At 34.5% G+C, this 18,621-nt stretch overlaps 1 long non-coding RNA gene across 1 annotated transcript; it reads left to right on the top strand.

Annotated features, from left to right (window-relative positions):
• The first annotated feature begins 1,133 nt into the window (after nucleotides 1-1,133).
• On the top strand, nucleotides 1,134-6,535 carry LOC139857673 (uncharacterized). Its single transcript, XR_011762624.1, has 2 exons — nucleotides 1,134-1,356; nucleotides 6,165-6,535. It is a non-coding gene; the product is annotated as an uncharacterized lncRNA (long non-coding RNA).
• The last annotated feature ends 12,086 nt before the right edge of the window (nucleotides 6,536-18,621 follow it).

Raw genomic sequence — 18,621 nt, forward strand, 5'->3', positions numbered from 1 at the left:
TAAATCTTTTTAACCTTTAATCTAATTAATAAATATATATAAATATATTAATATAGTTAATAATATTAAAACTGATGAAAATACTAATAATAATAATAGAAGTAATAATAATAATAATAATATCATAATGATACTAAGGATAATACTAATAACAATGATATTTAATAATAATGATAATAATAATAATATTAATAATACTAATAAAAATACTAATTTTATCAATATTAACATTATTAGATGATAATAATAATATTAATAACAATGTTAATATAATAAGTTAAACATATTAAATTTCATATTTATAACACAATATTATTATTACAGATATTAATATTTATATTTATTTTAATATTGAAAGTTATACTATAACTACTATATTTTAACTTGTATGTATCTTTAATATATATATATATATATATATATATATATATATATATATATATATATATATATATATATATATATATATATATATATATGTTTCATATTATTAATCATGTAATACTTAGTAATTATCTAACATATTTTGAATATTTAATTTATACATTTAATATATATATTATTATATAATATATGTTTAAATATTATATTATACTATATATGTAAATATGAAAATATTAATAAGGTTTTATATATATATAAACCTTATATGTTTACTTAAAATATTCTGTTGTTTTATAACAGAAATGGATATTATAAATTCAACACATAATATTTATACTTTATATATTTTACAACCTACATATATTAATAATTTTGTATAGTAATCATACACATATATATATATATATATATATATATATATATATATATATATATATATATATATATATATTCAAACTACCATATATAATATTATGTTTTAAAATTCCCCAATTATATTAATTATAGATTGAAATAATTAAACTCAGAATATATCATTTAATACTTTGTTAATGTTATTTTTATATGTTTATTCACATCTAATCATAAACAACTGTTCGTGAATCGTCGGGAATGGTCAAAGGTTAAATGAATATATGATTCAGTTAAAAATTTTAAGACTCAATATTACAGACTTTGCTTATCGTGTCGGAATAATATAAAGATTAAGTTTAAATTTAGTCGGAAATTTCCAGGTCGTCACATGACATATCTATATGTCTCGCTCATTTTCTTTTGTTAAAAGATGGTTTTACAGGCCATCCATGGGTTCGAGTTGATGATCTGTCTTCTTCAGACAAGCCTCTTGACTTCGCAGATGTGAGCCGTATGAAATAGTTATAAAAAAGTGAACAACCTCAAGTCCTCAACCATGCCCGAGTTGTTATCTTCGGTCTTGTGAAAGGTTCTTAGGAAGTTACTAAAATTGGGAAGGTTAGTTTTTATAAAAATTTCAAGTTTTTTTTTTGGTGTTTATGTTATTATGTGCTAAATGGGTATCGTAGGAGTCTGAATGTAGGATTTGATTGATAGGATAATAAGAAGGTACTTCGTATGGATAAAACAACTTTTGGTCAGGCCAACCTACAATAAAACTTATAATGAAATTAGAACTAGAATGCTATATATTATTATTACCGTAATAAATTTTTTAATGCATTATATATTAGTGAAATTCGTTTAGTTCGAGTATGCATTTCTACAAATATGACATTGATTATTTTAGATTTTGGTGGTAGTGCTTTTAAGATCATTTATATTTAGCCTTTATATATATAACAGTGCTGAGGGAATGTTATAGGGATGATCATCTCAAAATTACTGTAAAGTTTCAACAAGTAGAAGTTTTTGAAATGTTGGATGAATCAAGTAAAAGTTAGTAGCTTATCTAATGATTAAGAAGATGTGGTTTGTATCATTCTCAATGAGCTGATATTTAGTTCAGTGGAATGAGACTTTGATATTATTGAGAATTTGGGTGCGAACCACCAGAAGATTAAAGAAAATGCGTAACTGTTATGATCCGTCCAAATTGCAGGATGGTACTACATCTACATCATGTTCAGAAGCTTCATAAGCTTTTTTAAGTAACTTACTCATGAAAATTATGCACGAGCTTCAATTTTATGGAGTGGACTTGAAGATATTGGCAGAGAGACTTGTAAGATCGTCCATTTATTGGTTACGTCAAAAGATTATTACCATGGACACCCCTATTCAACTTTTTAGCTAGCATGCATGTCATTTCACCCCATCCCACCATTTATATTTTCCATCCTATTTTGATACTACGTATTCCAAAAGTTATGCAAGTAGAACTTTATATTGAATTTTTTTTATTGTTTTCTAATACAATTACATATTTACGTGTAGATTTTCAAAGTCATACAAATACAAATAGAGAGTACTTACTTTTCATATTTTAATTAATATTATCTTCACTCCTACTTCACTTATCATAGATACTACCATCATACAGGTACATGCACAATCTACTATACTATCACACATAACAATAATATGAATAATAATTTAGACAATAATTTAACACTTTTAACCCATACTAACTTATCTTAATTTTTACCCATACTAAAATCACACCTTTTTTACTTTGTTTTTTATACTAACTTATCATACTTTAACCCATACTAAAATAATAATGTTGTATCTTATCTTGCTTTAACCCATAACAAAACAATAATGTACTACTTAATTACTCATTACATTATCTTTCACCCATATAGCTATAGTCTATATAAGGAATACATCTTTCTCCAAAAAAAAATATAAGAAACACATACATATTGTATTGGTTCATATAAGAAATATTTATAATTAATCGTTTATATAACATTCACAATTTGTATCGATTTATAACATTATAAGGAATAGTTATGTCAAGTGTATCAGATTTTTCAACTGATTAGGTATAATATTTCATTTAATGGCACATTAAACCATATTTTAATATTAAATTGAAACTAAATAACTTGCATTTTCAGGTGTTCAATAGTCGTGAAGAGTTGACCGAATGGGTCAAAAATGAAGCACGTTCTCATAGCCGTGTGAGCGTGGCGGTGTATCCAGAAGTAAATCAACCCCGGAAAAAAGTAAACCGTGTAAAAAAATTGACTGTAAATTTAAAATGGTAGCAAAGTTTTCAAAGACAACTGGTGTTTGGTCGATAAAAATGAAAAATTCAGTACATAACCATGAACGTATAATGTATATGGAAGGTCATGCTTATGCAGCGCGATTGACTAACGATGAATGGCGTTTAGTCGCGGATTTATCAAGTAAAAATGTAAGGACTGGTGAAATTCTTGCGACATTGAAGAAGCAGAATCCGGAAAATGTTTCTTCAAGCAAAACGGTGTATAATGCAAAAGCAAAACTTCGCACAATATTTCAAGCAAACAGGACTCCTATATAGGTAGTAATGTCATTTTTGAAGGAAAAAGGGTACGACTTTCAATATCGTATTAATGATTCTACTAACCAATTAGAAGAATTATTTTGGATCCATCCAATTTCATATGAAATATTTCGTGCATTTCCGCATATTTTATTGATGGATGCTACCTATAATACGAATATTTATAAGTTTCCCTTTTTTGAAATTGTTGGTGTTACTAGTACCAGCAAGACGTTTTCGATAGCATTCGTCTTGATGGATAAAGAAAAAATTAACAACTTTATTTGGGCGTTAAATTGCTTAAAGTTGGTTATGGGCGAAACGTATGAACCGCGCGTTATCGTCACAGATAGAGATTTGTCCCTAATTAATGCATGTCACCAAGTATTTCCAAAAGCTAATAAATTGCTTTGTAGATGGCATATTTGGCAAAATATTCTTAAGAATTGCAAAAAATATATTAAGTTAGACACGGAATGGGTCTCTTTTCATAATACGTGGAAGAAGTTAGTTAAAGCTCCAACAATGACATTATATACGCGTTACTATGAACGTCTTCAAGTCCAGTTGATACATCATCAAGGTATTATTTTTAAGTGTTTTCTATTTAATAATAATCTTAACAAATATATCATCAACCTTTGATACGAGTATGTGTTTTTTAACTTTCAGATGTGTTGAAGTACCTCCAAGAAGTATGGTTAAACAAATACGCCCACATGTTCGTATCGGTGGTGACTGATAAATCACTTAACTCCGGAAATTCAACCACCAATAGGGTTGAGAGTCAGCATGCAAAGGTGAAATTAAGTTTGGCATCCTCGCAATCAAAAATAGACACATTTGTGCCTATAATAGATAAAGTGGTTGAGTCGCAAGTTAGTATAATCAAAGAAAGCTTTGAACGAAGCAGATGTTTTCGATGGCCGAAGTTAGAACATCCAAGTTTCGAACAATTGTGGGGCTGTGTTTCTCTTAGTGCTATAGAAAAAATTCATGCTGAGCTTGGGCGTTTCAACAAGTTTGAAATAACAGATGAGAATTGTGGTTGTCAGCTAAGATCGTGTTTTGGGCTACCATGTGCGCACGAACAAGCAATTTATTTAAATGCAGGTATGTTTATTCCTCTAGAGTCGATTGATATTTTTTGGAAGACACTTTCTTTTACGCCATGTATATCATCACAAGATGGCAATTTTCAATGTCACCCTGAGTTAGACATGATATCTCATATTCAAGAACCCATTGTTCACATTAATACTCGTGGACGTCCAAGTGTGAAGCAGCAAAAAAAAAAAAAGGCATCATTGAACCGACAACAAGAACCTGCCAGACATAGTTCTTACGCACAAGATCGATTCGGTATACCGGACTTGAACCAAGAACCTTTAAGACATAGTTCTTATGTACACCAAACATTTTTCTCGCCTATCCCATTATTAAATCAAATTCCAGAAATGTTTCGACCGTACGTAACGAACATACACAATGTAGAAGGTGATGGGAATTGCGGATTTAGATCGGTAGCTTCATCTCTCGGTCTTCATGAAAATCGTTGGCCACAAATTAGGATGGAGTTGCTTGAAGAGATAATAACGCATAAAGAAATATACGCTGATCTGTTTGGAGAAGGTGAATTGTTCCAACTTTATCAGACGATCAATCTTCCACAAGATGCTAGTGCAATTCGGAAGTATTGGATGACTTTGCCAGATATGGGTTTTCTAATTGCTTCAAGGTACAATGTAGTTTTGCTATGTTTGAGCAACGAAGCAGATACAACATGTTTACCACTTTGGAGCAGTCCACCCGAGTCACAACAACATGATATATGTGTAATTGCTCGCGTAAATGGTAACCACTTTGTAAAAGTGGATTTACAAGGATATTATCCGATACCTCCGACTCATCCACAGTGGAATATATATAAATATGATGGCGAATGGGAACGTCCGTATAGAAATCAACAAGATATGTACATTCAATATATGCATTCCAATTATGAGTCTTCGCATGTAAATCTCGATTAGAATATTAATTTCAAATTATTTGTTGTTAATTATTTATTTTATTGAAGGAAATTATTTATTTTGTTAAAAAATAAACTTATTGAGAAAAAAAAGTATAAATAAATTAACATTTAATTAATATTAATATAATTATAATTAATAAATAAAAAATTAAAATGAAGCTATAAAATCAAAAAACTAGAAATCGGTGGTTACCACTTAAACTATACATTAACTTATTAGGTAGTATTTATATTTTCTATTTCCTATTAATATAATTTAATTTAATAATAAAAAGGAAATAAAAATGACTTTTGTGTCAGGAGTCAGAATTGCAGAGGCTAGGGAGGATGTCCTCTAAGAATTTCCCTAAAACTTATAATGAAATTAGAACTAGAATGCTATATATTATTATTACCGTAATAAATTTTTTAATGCATTATATATTAGTGAAATTCGTTTAGTTCGAGTATGCATTTCTACAAATATGACATTGATTATTTTAGATTTTGGTGGTAGTGCTTTTAAGATCATTTATATTTAGCCTTTATATATATAACAGTGCTGAGGGAATGTTATAGGGATGATCATCTCAAAATTACTGTAAAGTTTCAACAAGTAGAAGTTTTTGAAATGTTGGATGAATCAAGTAAAAGTTAGTAGCTTATCTAATGATTAAGAAGATGTGGTTTGTATCATTCTCAATGAGCTGATATTTAGTTCAGTGGAATGAGACTTTGATATTATTGAAAATTTGGGTGCGAACCACCAGAAGATTAAAGAAAATGCGTAACTGTTATGATCCGTCCAAATTGCAGGATGGTACTACATCTACATCATGTTCAGAAACTTCATAAGCTTTTTTAAGTAATTTACTCATGAAAATTATGCACGAGCTTCAATTTTATGGAGTGGACTTGAAAATATTGGCGGAGAGACTTGTAAGATCGTCCATTTATTGGTTACGTCAAAAGATTATTACCATGGTAAGTCATAATGAATCTTTTTCATACAAATTGTGAAATCATAAAGTAACTACTACCTATGAGCCCAAAGATATGAAGGAACACAGCACACAAGGATAATACTAAAGTTCTACCTCAGAGTATTTGCTCCAAGTACTTTAGTTGTTCCACCTTTTTACTTATTTAAATCTAAAATTTATACAATGGTTACTTTTTTTTTTTTTGGTAAGCAAGGAAACCCTCCTATGAACGAGCACATTGGCTCCCCCATTGAAGGTAAAACCACGGGTAATCAAGCCCTCCGAGCGCGAGACCTGGTACCGGGTGAATTGCGCATTATGCGCACCCTCTAGTCACACTCCTTTTTTGACCAATTTGGCATAGCCAGGAATTGAACCCGGGTGGTGTGCTTCATTGGGCAACTCGGTGGCCACTCAGGCAAGCTTGAATGGTTATACAATGGTTACTTGATATAATCATATTTATATATGTATCAACTCAATGATTACTTAGTATAGGCTTTTACCCATATGTATATGTTATAATGTATGCGATGGGATATAGTAGTAACTATATAGCAATATTTTATGAATGTCAGCGTTACTATAAATCACGCAAATAATATAATGTTTCACATTAAGACCTTACCAACAAATACTGGCTTAGTTCAATAAAGTAACCTCGCGAATTCGCGGGTATTAAGCTAGTTCTGTTAATAATAATAATAATAATAATAATAATAATAATAATAAAATCAATAAGTTATCAAAAAAATGAAAATAAAAATAAAAATGTGAGACCAGTTAGCCCATCACATAATCATCACGTCATACCACTACAAATTTCATCACGCCATCACGCTACCACCTTTGACACATCAAGACTATACCTCACAAAAACACTCATCCCCCATCACCTCCTCACCATTAAGAATGGTCTAATATGCATGTTAATTAAAGTTCAAAGGCTACGTTTAAATTTCTTTTATATAAATTTATTATCAAAAGCATAAATTTTTATCCATGAATAATTTATTCATTTTAATATTAGTATTATATATTACTTACACGAAACAAAACAAAACAAAAGGAGTCAAGAAAGTCAGTTTTCATGATCATGTCACTCATGAAGGCTATAATTCACATTTTATGTCATTTTCTAGACATTTTTATATTTTTAGTTTGTTAATGGTAGCAACAATGATTGGAAACTTTGTATTGTTTCGTATAAACTAGTACTACTTGGTAACTTCTTTATAAAGTTTCAAAGATAGTGGTTTTGTCATTTGTTAGTTAAATAAGAAATACGATATTATATAACATTATTATAGTTTTGTAGCTACTTCAATTTTTTATACTAAAGCTTTAATAAATTAAAATAAAACATGAAGCTAGAATAGTACTAACTAGTCACAAAATCACCGCGCGTTATTGCTGGAGATTATTTTAAGCATTATTATACGCATATCTACAATCATTACAAAATTATATGATTCTCGAAAAAGTATTTAACGTTATTTTAGTAACTTATAATTAAAATATGTATATCGACGACCGGAAATCATGTTATCGAGTGCCAGGAATCTCGTTCATCGCTTTGGTAATCCTTACCCTTACAAAACACAGACCCATCAAAAATGGATCCCTTCTTCAAACCCTAAAAACTCACATACCCTAATAACATCCCCATCAAAAACAATACTTCTAACCCGGAGCAGGCGGCGATTACTTCTATTATGGTATATGGCTTCCCGGAATCATGGTCAAAAGAAGATTTACGCGGCTTTTTGGGGAGGTACGGTAAGGTTTACGATATTTTCATCCCTTTTGTTAAACGACTCAAGAACGGCGGAAACAAGTTTGGATTTGCTAGATTCCAAGAAGTCACTGACTTGGAATTCCTATTGAAGAGACTTAACTCCATTCATGTGGGTAGTGGTTGGTTTAGGGCTTTCAAAGCCTATGATCGAAACACACAGGTATCCAAGACGGCTCCCATGAATCAAGAGACTAGGCATTCGTATATGCATGCTATCCCTAATTCTAGGCAAACGGATGGTAGGGCATACAAGGATGTGGTGGGTAACAAAGAGGGGTTCACTAATGATATCACAAAAGAATTGGTTAATATTGGTTGGTTTAATCGTTGGGATTGTAATGGGAAATTCCGGCAAGTTTCGGTGGATGAAAAGATCATCGACAGAGAGGTCTTCAAGAAATCGATTATAGGCACAATCCCAAAACGTGAATATCTTGAAAACATCCTATTCCTATGCGAAATGGAAAACTTAACCAATATTGAGGTAAAGTATCTTGGCGGAATGGAAGTCATGATAATCTTTGAATCCGAAGTTCAAACGTCATTAATCCTCAATGCTAAAAACCATTGTATACATAAGTGGATGTCAAACATATGGAAATGGGACGAGAAGCATATGTATCAAGGTAGGATCACTTGGCTTAATATTACGGGTATCCCGATTCAGTTTTGGAATGAAAACACATTTAGCTCAATTGCTAGTTGGTGAGGTCAACCTATGGACTTTTCCAATTTCACGCTAAAGGGTAATCAGAATTTGATAGTAGGAAAGGTGCTCGTGAAATAAATGGATGCTCATCTGGTCCTCGATATAGTCCGGGTTACATCCAAAAATTCTATCTTTTTTGCCTATGTTTCGGAAGATACAAGGGATATTTTTGAGGTTGATGTTAATCCAAAGAATGATGAGAGTGATGGTAGCGAAGGTATTTCGGACTCGGAACCTCCTGAGTTTGATACTAATTCAATTATGAATGAAGAACTGAAGTCTATTTTTTCGGACGATATGATTGGTGACAATTTTGATCATGATAAACATGACAGTAAGCAACCTGAAACTTGGGTCTCCGAGAGTTCTTTCTTTGGGAGCAAGGATCAAAATCCCTCGACTTTCTCATCCAAGGTGAACGTTGAATCCCCCGAGAAGGACTTGAATGCGAAATTTAATGTGGAACAAAAACCAACTGTGGGGGATTTCGAGGGCATCGTACTAGGTGTCAACGATGTAACAACCCTGATTTTTCCGTTACTTCCGTTAGTTTATTTAACGGCGATTATTTAACTTTTATGCGTTTACGTGTATTAAATGCGTACCTGATCTTCGGAGGGTTTTAATAATTAATATGGGTTGATATTAATTCGAATAAATATTTCGGATAATGAAATATGATAAAAACGATACGATTTTGATCATAGCTTTTTGAGCAACGAAACGCTCGGGTTTATTTTAATAATTAATTTTATTACTAGTAATTATTAACTTTTTAAAATAATTAATTTATTGGGTTTTTAATAAATTAAACGATTGGTTGCGTTTAACGATCGGGTTAGCGTTTCGGGCCTTTGGTACGACTAAACGACACTTAAAACGATCCACAAATACACGGAATTGCAAAACGAGAGCCCGGGACACCATGGTGGGTCCCAATCGGCCGAACCCCACTCCCTCCCCCTTTATATTTTAAATTTTGTAACTTAGGGGACTTGTTTGTAATTATTATTAATTAAACCCTAATATAAATACTTAGTAGTACCCTAACTACTCAAACCCTACCCCATTCTTTTTATTCAGTCGACTTTTTTTGCTTCTCTTCTCCCTCCCAACCGTCGCCATTCATCACCATCACCATGCCTTCAATTTTCACTTTTTGATTAAACCTCGAACACGAAACTTGCAATTCACATCGTCCTCTACGTATTGGTGTGCTTTAATTGTTGATCAAAGGTATATTTACATAAACCCTAATCTTTAAAATCAGATTTTTGTTAAGGTTTCATGGATTAGGTTGTCTATTGCTCAAGTCTTGATGTTTGATGAATACTAGATGCGATAAATTGCTCGTTGTGATTGCTTAATGCTAAAACCGAATTGTTTATTGTGTGATCAGTGAATTTTTGATTTTTCAAATGTATAATATTATGTTATAATCAGATTCCTTGCGAAAAACTATTGAGTTTAGGCTTTGGATTCGCTTGATTTCGTTTTCGTATGATTAAGTTATGTCGATTTGAATTATCGTTGTGTTTTTGTTGCTTGATCAGAAATCTGGTATTGATAGAAAACGAATTGGCATGTGAGACTTATACCATTGGAAAGATAATTTAAAAACACTCAAGTTAGACTAGGATATCTTGTCGTTTGCGTATGTATAGCCCGAGATATGCTAGAATTAGTGTAAATGTAGTTTTATACAGCACTTGCAAGAAAATAACCTTGTATGATAAAATGTGTTAACTTCTGTGATTAAAACTTTGCATATTTGAAAAGTATACAAAAATTACTTCATCTTTCATGTGGATATCATAGGTTAATTGTATCTAGATCTTCGGATAATCGCGTGCGAATGTAACTAACTAAATGAGAATCGAATCTGTAAATTGAACACGGTTTTGTATTCTGTGGATTTTGTATATTGATTGAGCATGTATGCTTCTGGAAAATGAAACTTAACATGATATGTGACTTATTGTTAGTTTATGTCAATCTCTGAAACCTTATGCATTGGGCACAATAGAGCCATACTTTATGTGAGTTCTGATTTGAGCTGAAAACTGAATGTTCAACTTGCACGAATAAACTGTACCAATTGGCTAAACAAAAGTTGCTAGATTTTTGATATGTGTTACTTTGATTTGTTCTTGAACTATGGCCACTGGTCTTGTATCAATTGCATGTTCCTAACTCCGGTTATAGCCAAAATTAAATCAGTGCGCGGTCAGAAACTGACTTGGTAAACCCCAAATGTACCCCTTCTGATTCCTGACTTTTAATTATCGTATGAGACCCTGGCCGGACTTTTAGGAATCGATTTTAAGTCTATTTATGATCTGGAGTTTGCCATGTTTATGTGAATTTTGTACTATGAGATAATGTGTTAAGTATGCTACGTGTTCATGGATTTGGTGCACAATGACAAACTGAAATTGTGAAAATGATTATTCATGACCTAAAACGTATTTTATGACTTAGGTTTGACATGTTGACCAATATTTGACATGAACCTACTGATTTTGACTTTAGTTGACCACATTGACCAAGTTTGACTTTCGGTTTGACTTCGGTTGACTTTGTTTGACTTGCATGATATAGTTGACTTTTACTTTAAATCGCGTCGAGTCGAGCAATAAGACAACGTATGCTATGAAACCACACTTGTTTAAGATACATATATTGACCAACCTAAATACATATACTTAGGTTACATTACTCGGGTCTAAACCGTACAAGTCGTTTGTCTTTCATTCCGAGCTTTATTCAAAGGTGAGTCTACAGTCCCGCTTTTTATATATGTTTTCAGGGATGAGAATACACGCTGTTATATTTACATTTTCAAATTTCTTTATATTGACATGAGTACTACACATATGCATACCGAGTTTTGTTCAAAAAGCCTCTAGCTTGAATACTTTTAATACCATTGGTGTAAGCACAATTTAGATGGACTGATCCGTTAGGTTGACAACCTCACCCGCTATAAAAACAGTGGTGCATTTACTTTGAACATTAAATACATTTGAACAAGTGTATAACATTTTAGGAGGTAAAGGCGGGTATAGTGGCTTCTATACTCGGGTTAATGCTAGTATTCAGGTGCTCGGTGTATGCAGCGATAGAATCTCATGGTCAAGGAAATTAAACTATTTTTCTGATAACTGTTTTTCAGATACTATACAATGATATTTAAACTGTGGTTTACGAGCAAATGAGATAAAACTTGACAGGGTGTTGTCTACAAATGATTGAAATTTGACATGGTAGTGTCAACAAACTTTTGAAACGAGAAACGGTGTTATCTAAAAACTTTAACATTAAACTTTGGTGGTCTTTCACTAGTAAACGTTTTCGAAATGTTATTTCTTAAACATACTGTATTGTTTACCTAAAACCTGTAGATTCACTCAACATTATTGTTGACCCGTTTTGCGTGTTTTATTCTCAGGTATTAATTGCTTCCGCTGTAGAATATTGCTGTTACGTAGAAGTCAAGCCAAGAACTGGGACCAGAGTTAACATTCCGTTAAAGGGATTTGACGAGGTGTTACATTTGGTATCAGAGCTTTGGCTATAGGGAACTAGGATACATTAGTGTGTCTAACCGTAGGGCGCATTAGTGAAGTCTAGTCTATAGCTGTGTGTCTTGGATGACTTTTATACACCATACCTGCACTATTCGCTTCACGATGCTCCATGTAGGGCTACACATTACACTACATACATATATGCCTTATACCATACAACACGGATTTGGACTAAATATACTATTTCACGAAACACATACGTACACACGAAGCCAGATTTAACTAAATTAAGTTGACTACGCTATCTTGAACTTATGGAGTGATGTCGAATGGATATGTGAGATAGCGTAATGTAATGACCGGGATTACATTACGGTGACTCATATAGAAGTTCCGACATCGCAAAATAAGGAATTGGGAGCGAGTCAAGTAGGTTACTTGGATAAACACCGTTGTGAACACAAACTGTATAACCTTAAATATGAGTAGAGACTTACACTGTGCAAACTAATTGCTATTATAACTTATAAGTAACTTGTAAGCATGACACCACTCCTCACCGCTCGACAATTCCTGCCACCACCGATCACCACCCGTCACTACAAGGACACTACTTAAACATACTCGTCATCTCATACCACTACTCAGTACTGTTTATTGCTGCTAACTACTACTCCACGCTGCCTCTGACTGCTAGTCACGACTGATCACTACTTCTCACTGCTTGTCATTACTAAATACTACTTACTATTACCCCTTGCTACTTGCTACTACTCAATACTAATCATTGCTACTTACCACTACCAAGCACTACTCATCACCATTAACACATCCACGCTTTACTACTCACTACTGTGCATCACAACTCAATTCTGATACGTCTTTAGAGGAGGATTCCTGGTAACAGCCCGTACAATACGTAGTAGATATTGTCCACTCGATTTCCAACTTACCTATCATTCAGTCACCCGCCGATCATGATTTTGTTTCCCAACACGAGCCTACCGATTGATAACTATTATGCCATATTGGGTGCATTAGTATACATGTATATATACTCATGATGCGAGCACGCTATCTAATAACTTATTCGCCACCGCTATCATCACTGCTTATCACCATCCATCGCTACTTATCGCTAACTCCATCACTCATTACTACTAGTAATACTACTTGTCACTATATCCTTTCTCATTCTGCCCCAACGTACTTTTCTTAAGCGGCAATCATTTTCGTTATACCCACAAACATTACCAACCAGCTTTGAACGCATCGACGCGAACTACACTTCATCTGTTTCCCGCGAGGCACACACGTCTGGGAGATTGTACCAACCCTTTTCGATTAAATATCAGATTTTGTTCGGGTTGCCATTATACCTTATTCAATTTCGTTTTCCATGAAATTCTTCACGAAACTGCTCTCACTCACCCATCATAATGCTTATACATGATGTCAACACCGGTGCTGATGGAAGCCTTAACGCTAGAGAAATTGGTCACAAGCTTTATAACCCTGTGCCTCCCTTAGACAACATGTATTTTATAGAACTATTGAACTGAGAAATTTTAACCTCGTGGTTGAAACAAACTGGTTATCCGACGATACAACCAAGGCAGCTACGACCCGAAGACTATTCGAATTTCTTTCACCAATAATAATAGTGTACGGAAAAGAGATCAGTACACCGTCATGTTACGCTAATTACTCGAAGGTCCAGAAGTACATGATATGAGAATGTATCGCAATTCTGGCACATGTGAGTAAAGATGAGCCGACATTTAAGAGACCCGAGTATTTCCTGACCATTAGAGATTGCCCTGAGGTTACAAGTCCACCCCACCGTGAAGTTGATAAAGGGTTGAATGAGTCGAACATTCGATAATTTTACACGAATAATCTACTAAACGATAATTTAACCCGTTACCTCAGAGTCAGAAGGACTCCTTGATACCGCTAGGCCAAAGGCCCTCGGATTAATTTGGTGCCAGCAGCTGCACCCGTTACGCGTACGATATACGGACTTGAACCTTTAGAACTACAAGAGCTTCCCGTGGTGAAGTACATCAGAGTTGTAATGCCCTAATTTGCGATCGGCACTAGAAGGTGGGTCACATAGCCATGAATTTCTGAGTTGGAGCTCCAGTCTTGTTTGTTAAGAAGAAGGATGGGTCGATGAGGTTGTGTATCGACAATAGAAAATTGAACAAGTTGACAATCAAGAATCGGTATCCGCAACCGAGAATTGATGACTTATTTGTTCAGCTGCAGGGATCCAGTTGTTATTCGAAGATTGATTTGAGATCCGGGTATCACCAATTGAGAGTTAAAGAAGCTGATGTCCCGAAGACAGCATTTAGAACACGTTATGGACATTATGAGTTTACAGTGATGTCGTCTGGTTTGACGAATGTACCGGCAGTGTTCATGGACCTCATGAACCGTGTGTGTAAGCCATACCTAAATAAATTCGTCATTGTATTTATTGATGATATATTGGTGTACTCCAAGAACAAAGAAGAGCACGAGCAGCATCTATGTTCGATATTGACTATGCTTAGAGAAGAGCAGTTGTATGCAAAGTTCTCCAAGTGTGACTTTTGGTTACCAGAAGTACAATTTCTTGGTCATGTTGTAGGGGCCAATGGAATACAGGTCGATCCAGCAAAGATTGAGTCAGTTAAGAATTGGGAAACTCCAAAGACGTCAACTCAGGTCCGGCAATTTTTGGGTCTAGCTGGTTACTACCGGAGATTCATCGAAGGATTCTCTAAGATAGCCCGACCATTGCCGCGTTGACTCATAAGGGCAAGAAGTATGAGTGGTCAGAACCGCAAGAGTCTGCAGTTCAGTTGTTGAAAGAGAAGTTAACAACTGCACCAGTATTGTCTCTACCCGAGGGAAGTGAAGATTTTGTTGTTTATTGTGATGCCTCACGTCAAGGAATGGGTTGCGTGCTTATGCAACGAAATAAGGTTATTGCTTATGGATCGCGTCAGTTAAAGATTCACGAGCAGAACTACACTACGCACGACCTTAAGTTAGGAGCTGTTGTCTTTGCACTTAAAATGTGGAGACACTACCTGTTTGGAACCAAGTTCACTATCTTCACTGACCATAAGATTTTACAGCACATATTCGATCAGAAGCAGCTCAACATGAGACAACGACGTTGGATGGAACTACTTAACGATTATAAATGCGAACTTCAATACCATCCGGGCAAGGCGAATGTTGTGGCAGATGCCTTGAGTAGAAGGGAGCGAGAGAAACCTCTTAGGGTTAAAGAGCTTAACATAGTTGTCCATACGAATCTCACATCACAAATCCGTGAAGCATAACAAGAAGCCATGAAATAAGAGAATGTTGATGTTGAATTTCTCAAAGGGATGGACAAGAAGTTTGACATCAAGGAGGACGGAACACGGTACTTTGCTAACCGAATTTGGGTACCAAAGTTCGGTGGATTGAGAGAACTAGTGTTGGAGGAAGCACACAAGTCGAGATACTCAATTCATCCGGGATCAGATAAGATGTACCAGGATTTGAAGGCGTTTTATTGGTGGCCGAATTTGAAAGCTGACATTGCTACTTATGTCGGGAAGTGCTTGACTTGCGCTAAAGTCAAGGCTAAGCATCAGAAGCCATCAGGATTATTAATTCAACCAGAGATTCCCAAGTGGAAGTGGGAATAAATTTCCATGGACTTCATTACGAAATTGCCGAGAACGGCGGGAGGTCACGATACTATTTGGGTTATCGTGGATCGTCTCACTAAGTCCGCACACTTTTTACCGATAAGGGAAACTGATAAAATGGAGAAGTTGGCTCAGATCTACATTAAGGAAGTCGTCTATAGGCATGGAGTGCCTATATCCATTATATCCGACCACGACAGCAGATTTACTTCCAGGTTTTGGCAATCGTTACAGAAAGCAATGGGGACCCGTTTAGATATGAGTACAGCATATCACCCCCAGACGGATGGCCAGAGCGAACGAACTATTCAGTCTTTTGAGGACATGTTGAGAGCGTATGTCATTGATTTCGGAAACGGATGGGATAAGTATTTACCACTAGCTGAGTTCTCATACAATAACAGCTACCATGCTAGCATTAAAGCTGCACCTTTCAAGGCATTATACGAAAGAAAGTGTAGATCTCCCGTTTGTTGGAGCGAGTTGGGAGATGGTCAGTTGACAGGCCCTGAGATTATTCAGGAGACAACTGAGAAAGTTCTACAGATTCAGGAACGATTGAGAACGGCTCAAAGTCGTCAAAAGAGTTACGTCGATGTTAGGCGGAAGGACATAGAGTTCCAAGTTGGTGACAAGTTTATGCTTAAGGTATCACCTTGGAAGGGTGTTGTACGATTTGGGAAACGAGGTAAACTGAGTCCTAGATATGTTGGACCGTTTGAGATAACTGAAAGAGTTGGACCGGTAGCTTACAGATTGGAACTGCCACAAGCACTCAGCGGTATTCATGACGTTTTCCGTGTATCCAATCTAAAGAAGTGCCTAGCCGATGATAATTTGATTATTCCTTTAGAGGAACTACGTATCGACGACAAACTTCATTTCATTGAGGAACCTGTTGAAATCTTGGGCCGTGAGGTCAAACAGTTGAAGCAAAGCAGAATTCCTATTGTTAAAGATCGGTGGAACGCGAGAAGAGGACCAGAGTTCACGTGGGAGCGTGAAGACCAAATGAGGCTGAAATATCCGCAACTGTTTCCCGAGGAAACTACTTCAGCGGACAATCACCAAAATTTCGGGACGAAATTTTCAATAGCAGGTGGGTAATGTAACAACCCTGATTTTTCCGTTACTTCCGTTAACCTTCCGTTAGTTTATTTAACGACGATTATTTAACTTTTATGCGTTTACGTGTATTAAATGCGTACATGATCTTCGGAGGGTTTTAATAATTAATATGGGTTGATATTAATTCGAATAAATATTTCGGATAATGAAATACGATAAAAACGATACGATTTTGATCATAGCTTTTTGAGCAACGAAACGCTCGGGTTTATTTTAATAATTAATTTTATTAATTATTAACTTTTTAAAATAATTAATTTATTGGGTTTTTAATAAATTAAACGATTGGTTGCGTTTAACGATCGGGTTAGCGTTCCGGGCCTTCGGTACGACTAAACGACAATTAAAACGAGCCACAAATACACGGAATTGCAAAACTAGAGCCCGGGACACCATGGTGGGTCCCAATCAGCCGAACCCCACTCCCTCCCTCCTTATATTTTAAATTTTGTAATTTAGGGGACTTGTTTGTAATTATTATTAATTAAACCTTAATATAAATACTTAGTAGTACCCTAACTACTCAAACCCTACCCCATTCTTTTTATTCAGTCGACTTTTTTTGCTTCTCCTCTCCTTCCCAACCGTCGCCATTCATCACCATCACCATGCCTTCAATTTTCACTTTTTGATTAAACCTCAAACACGAAACTTGCAATTCACATCGTCCTCTACGTATTGGTGTGCTTTAATTGTTGATCAAAGGTATATTTACATAAACCCTAATCTTTAAAATCAGATTTTTGTTAAGATTTCATGGATTAGGTTATCTATTGCTCAAGTCTTGATGTTTGATGAATACTAGATGCGATAAATTGCTCGTTGTGATTGTTTAATGCGAAAACCGAATTGTTTATTGTGTGATCAGTGAATTTTTGATTTTTCAAATGTATGATATTATGTTATAATCAGATTCCTTGCGAAAAACTATTGAGTTTAGGCTTTGGATTCGCTTGATTTCGTTTCCGTATGATTAAGTTATGTCGATTTGAATTATCGTTGTGTTTTTGTTGCTTGATCAGAAATCTGGTATTGATAGAAAACGAATTGGCATGTGAGACTTATACCACTGGAAAGATAATTTAAAAACACTCAAGTTAGACTAGGATATCATGTCGTTTGCTTATGTATAACCCGAGATATGCTAGAATTAGTGTAAATGTAGTTTTATACAGCACTTGCATGAATATAACCTTGTATGATAAAATGTGTTAACTTCTGTGATTAAAGCTTTACATATTTGAAAAGTAGACAAAAATTAATTCATCTTTCATGTGGATATCATAGGCTAATTGTATCTAGATCTTCGGATAATCGCGTGAGAATGTGACTAACTAAATGAGAATCGAATCTGTAAATTGAACACGGTTTTGTACTCTGTGGATTTTGTATATTGATTGAGCATGTATGCTTCTGAGAAATGAAAC

The sequence above is a fragment of the Rutidosis leptorrhynchoides genome, chromosome 7, assembly GCF_046630445.1.
Source record: "Rutidosis leptorrhynchoides isolate AG116_Rl617_1_P2 chromosome 7, CSIRO_AGI_Rlap_v1, whole genome shotgun sequence".
Classification (NCBI taxonomy): Eukaryota; Viridiplantae; Streptophyta; class Magnoliopsida; order Asterales; family Asteraceae; genus Rutidosis; species Rutidosis leptorrhynchoides.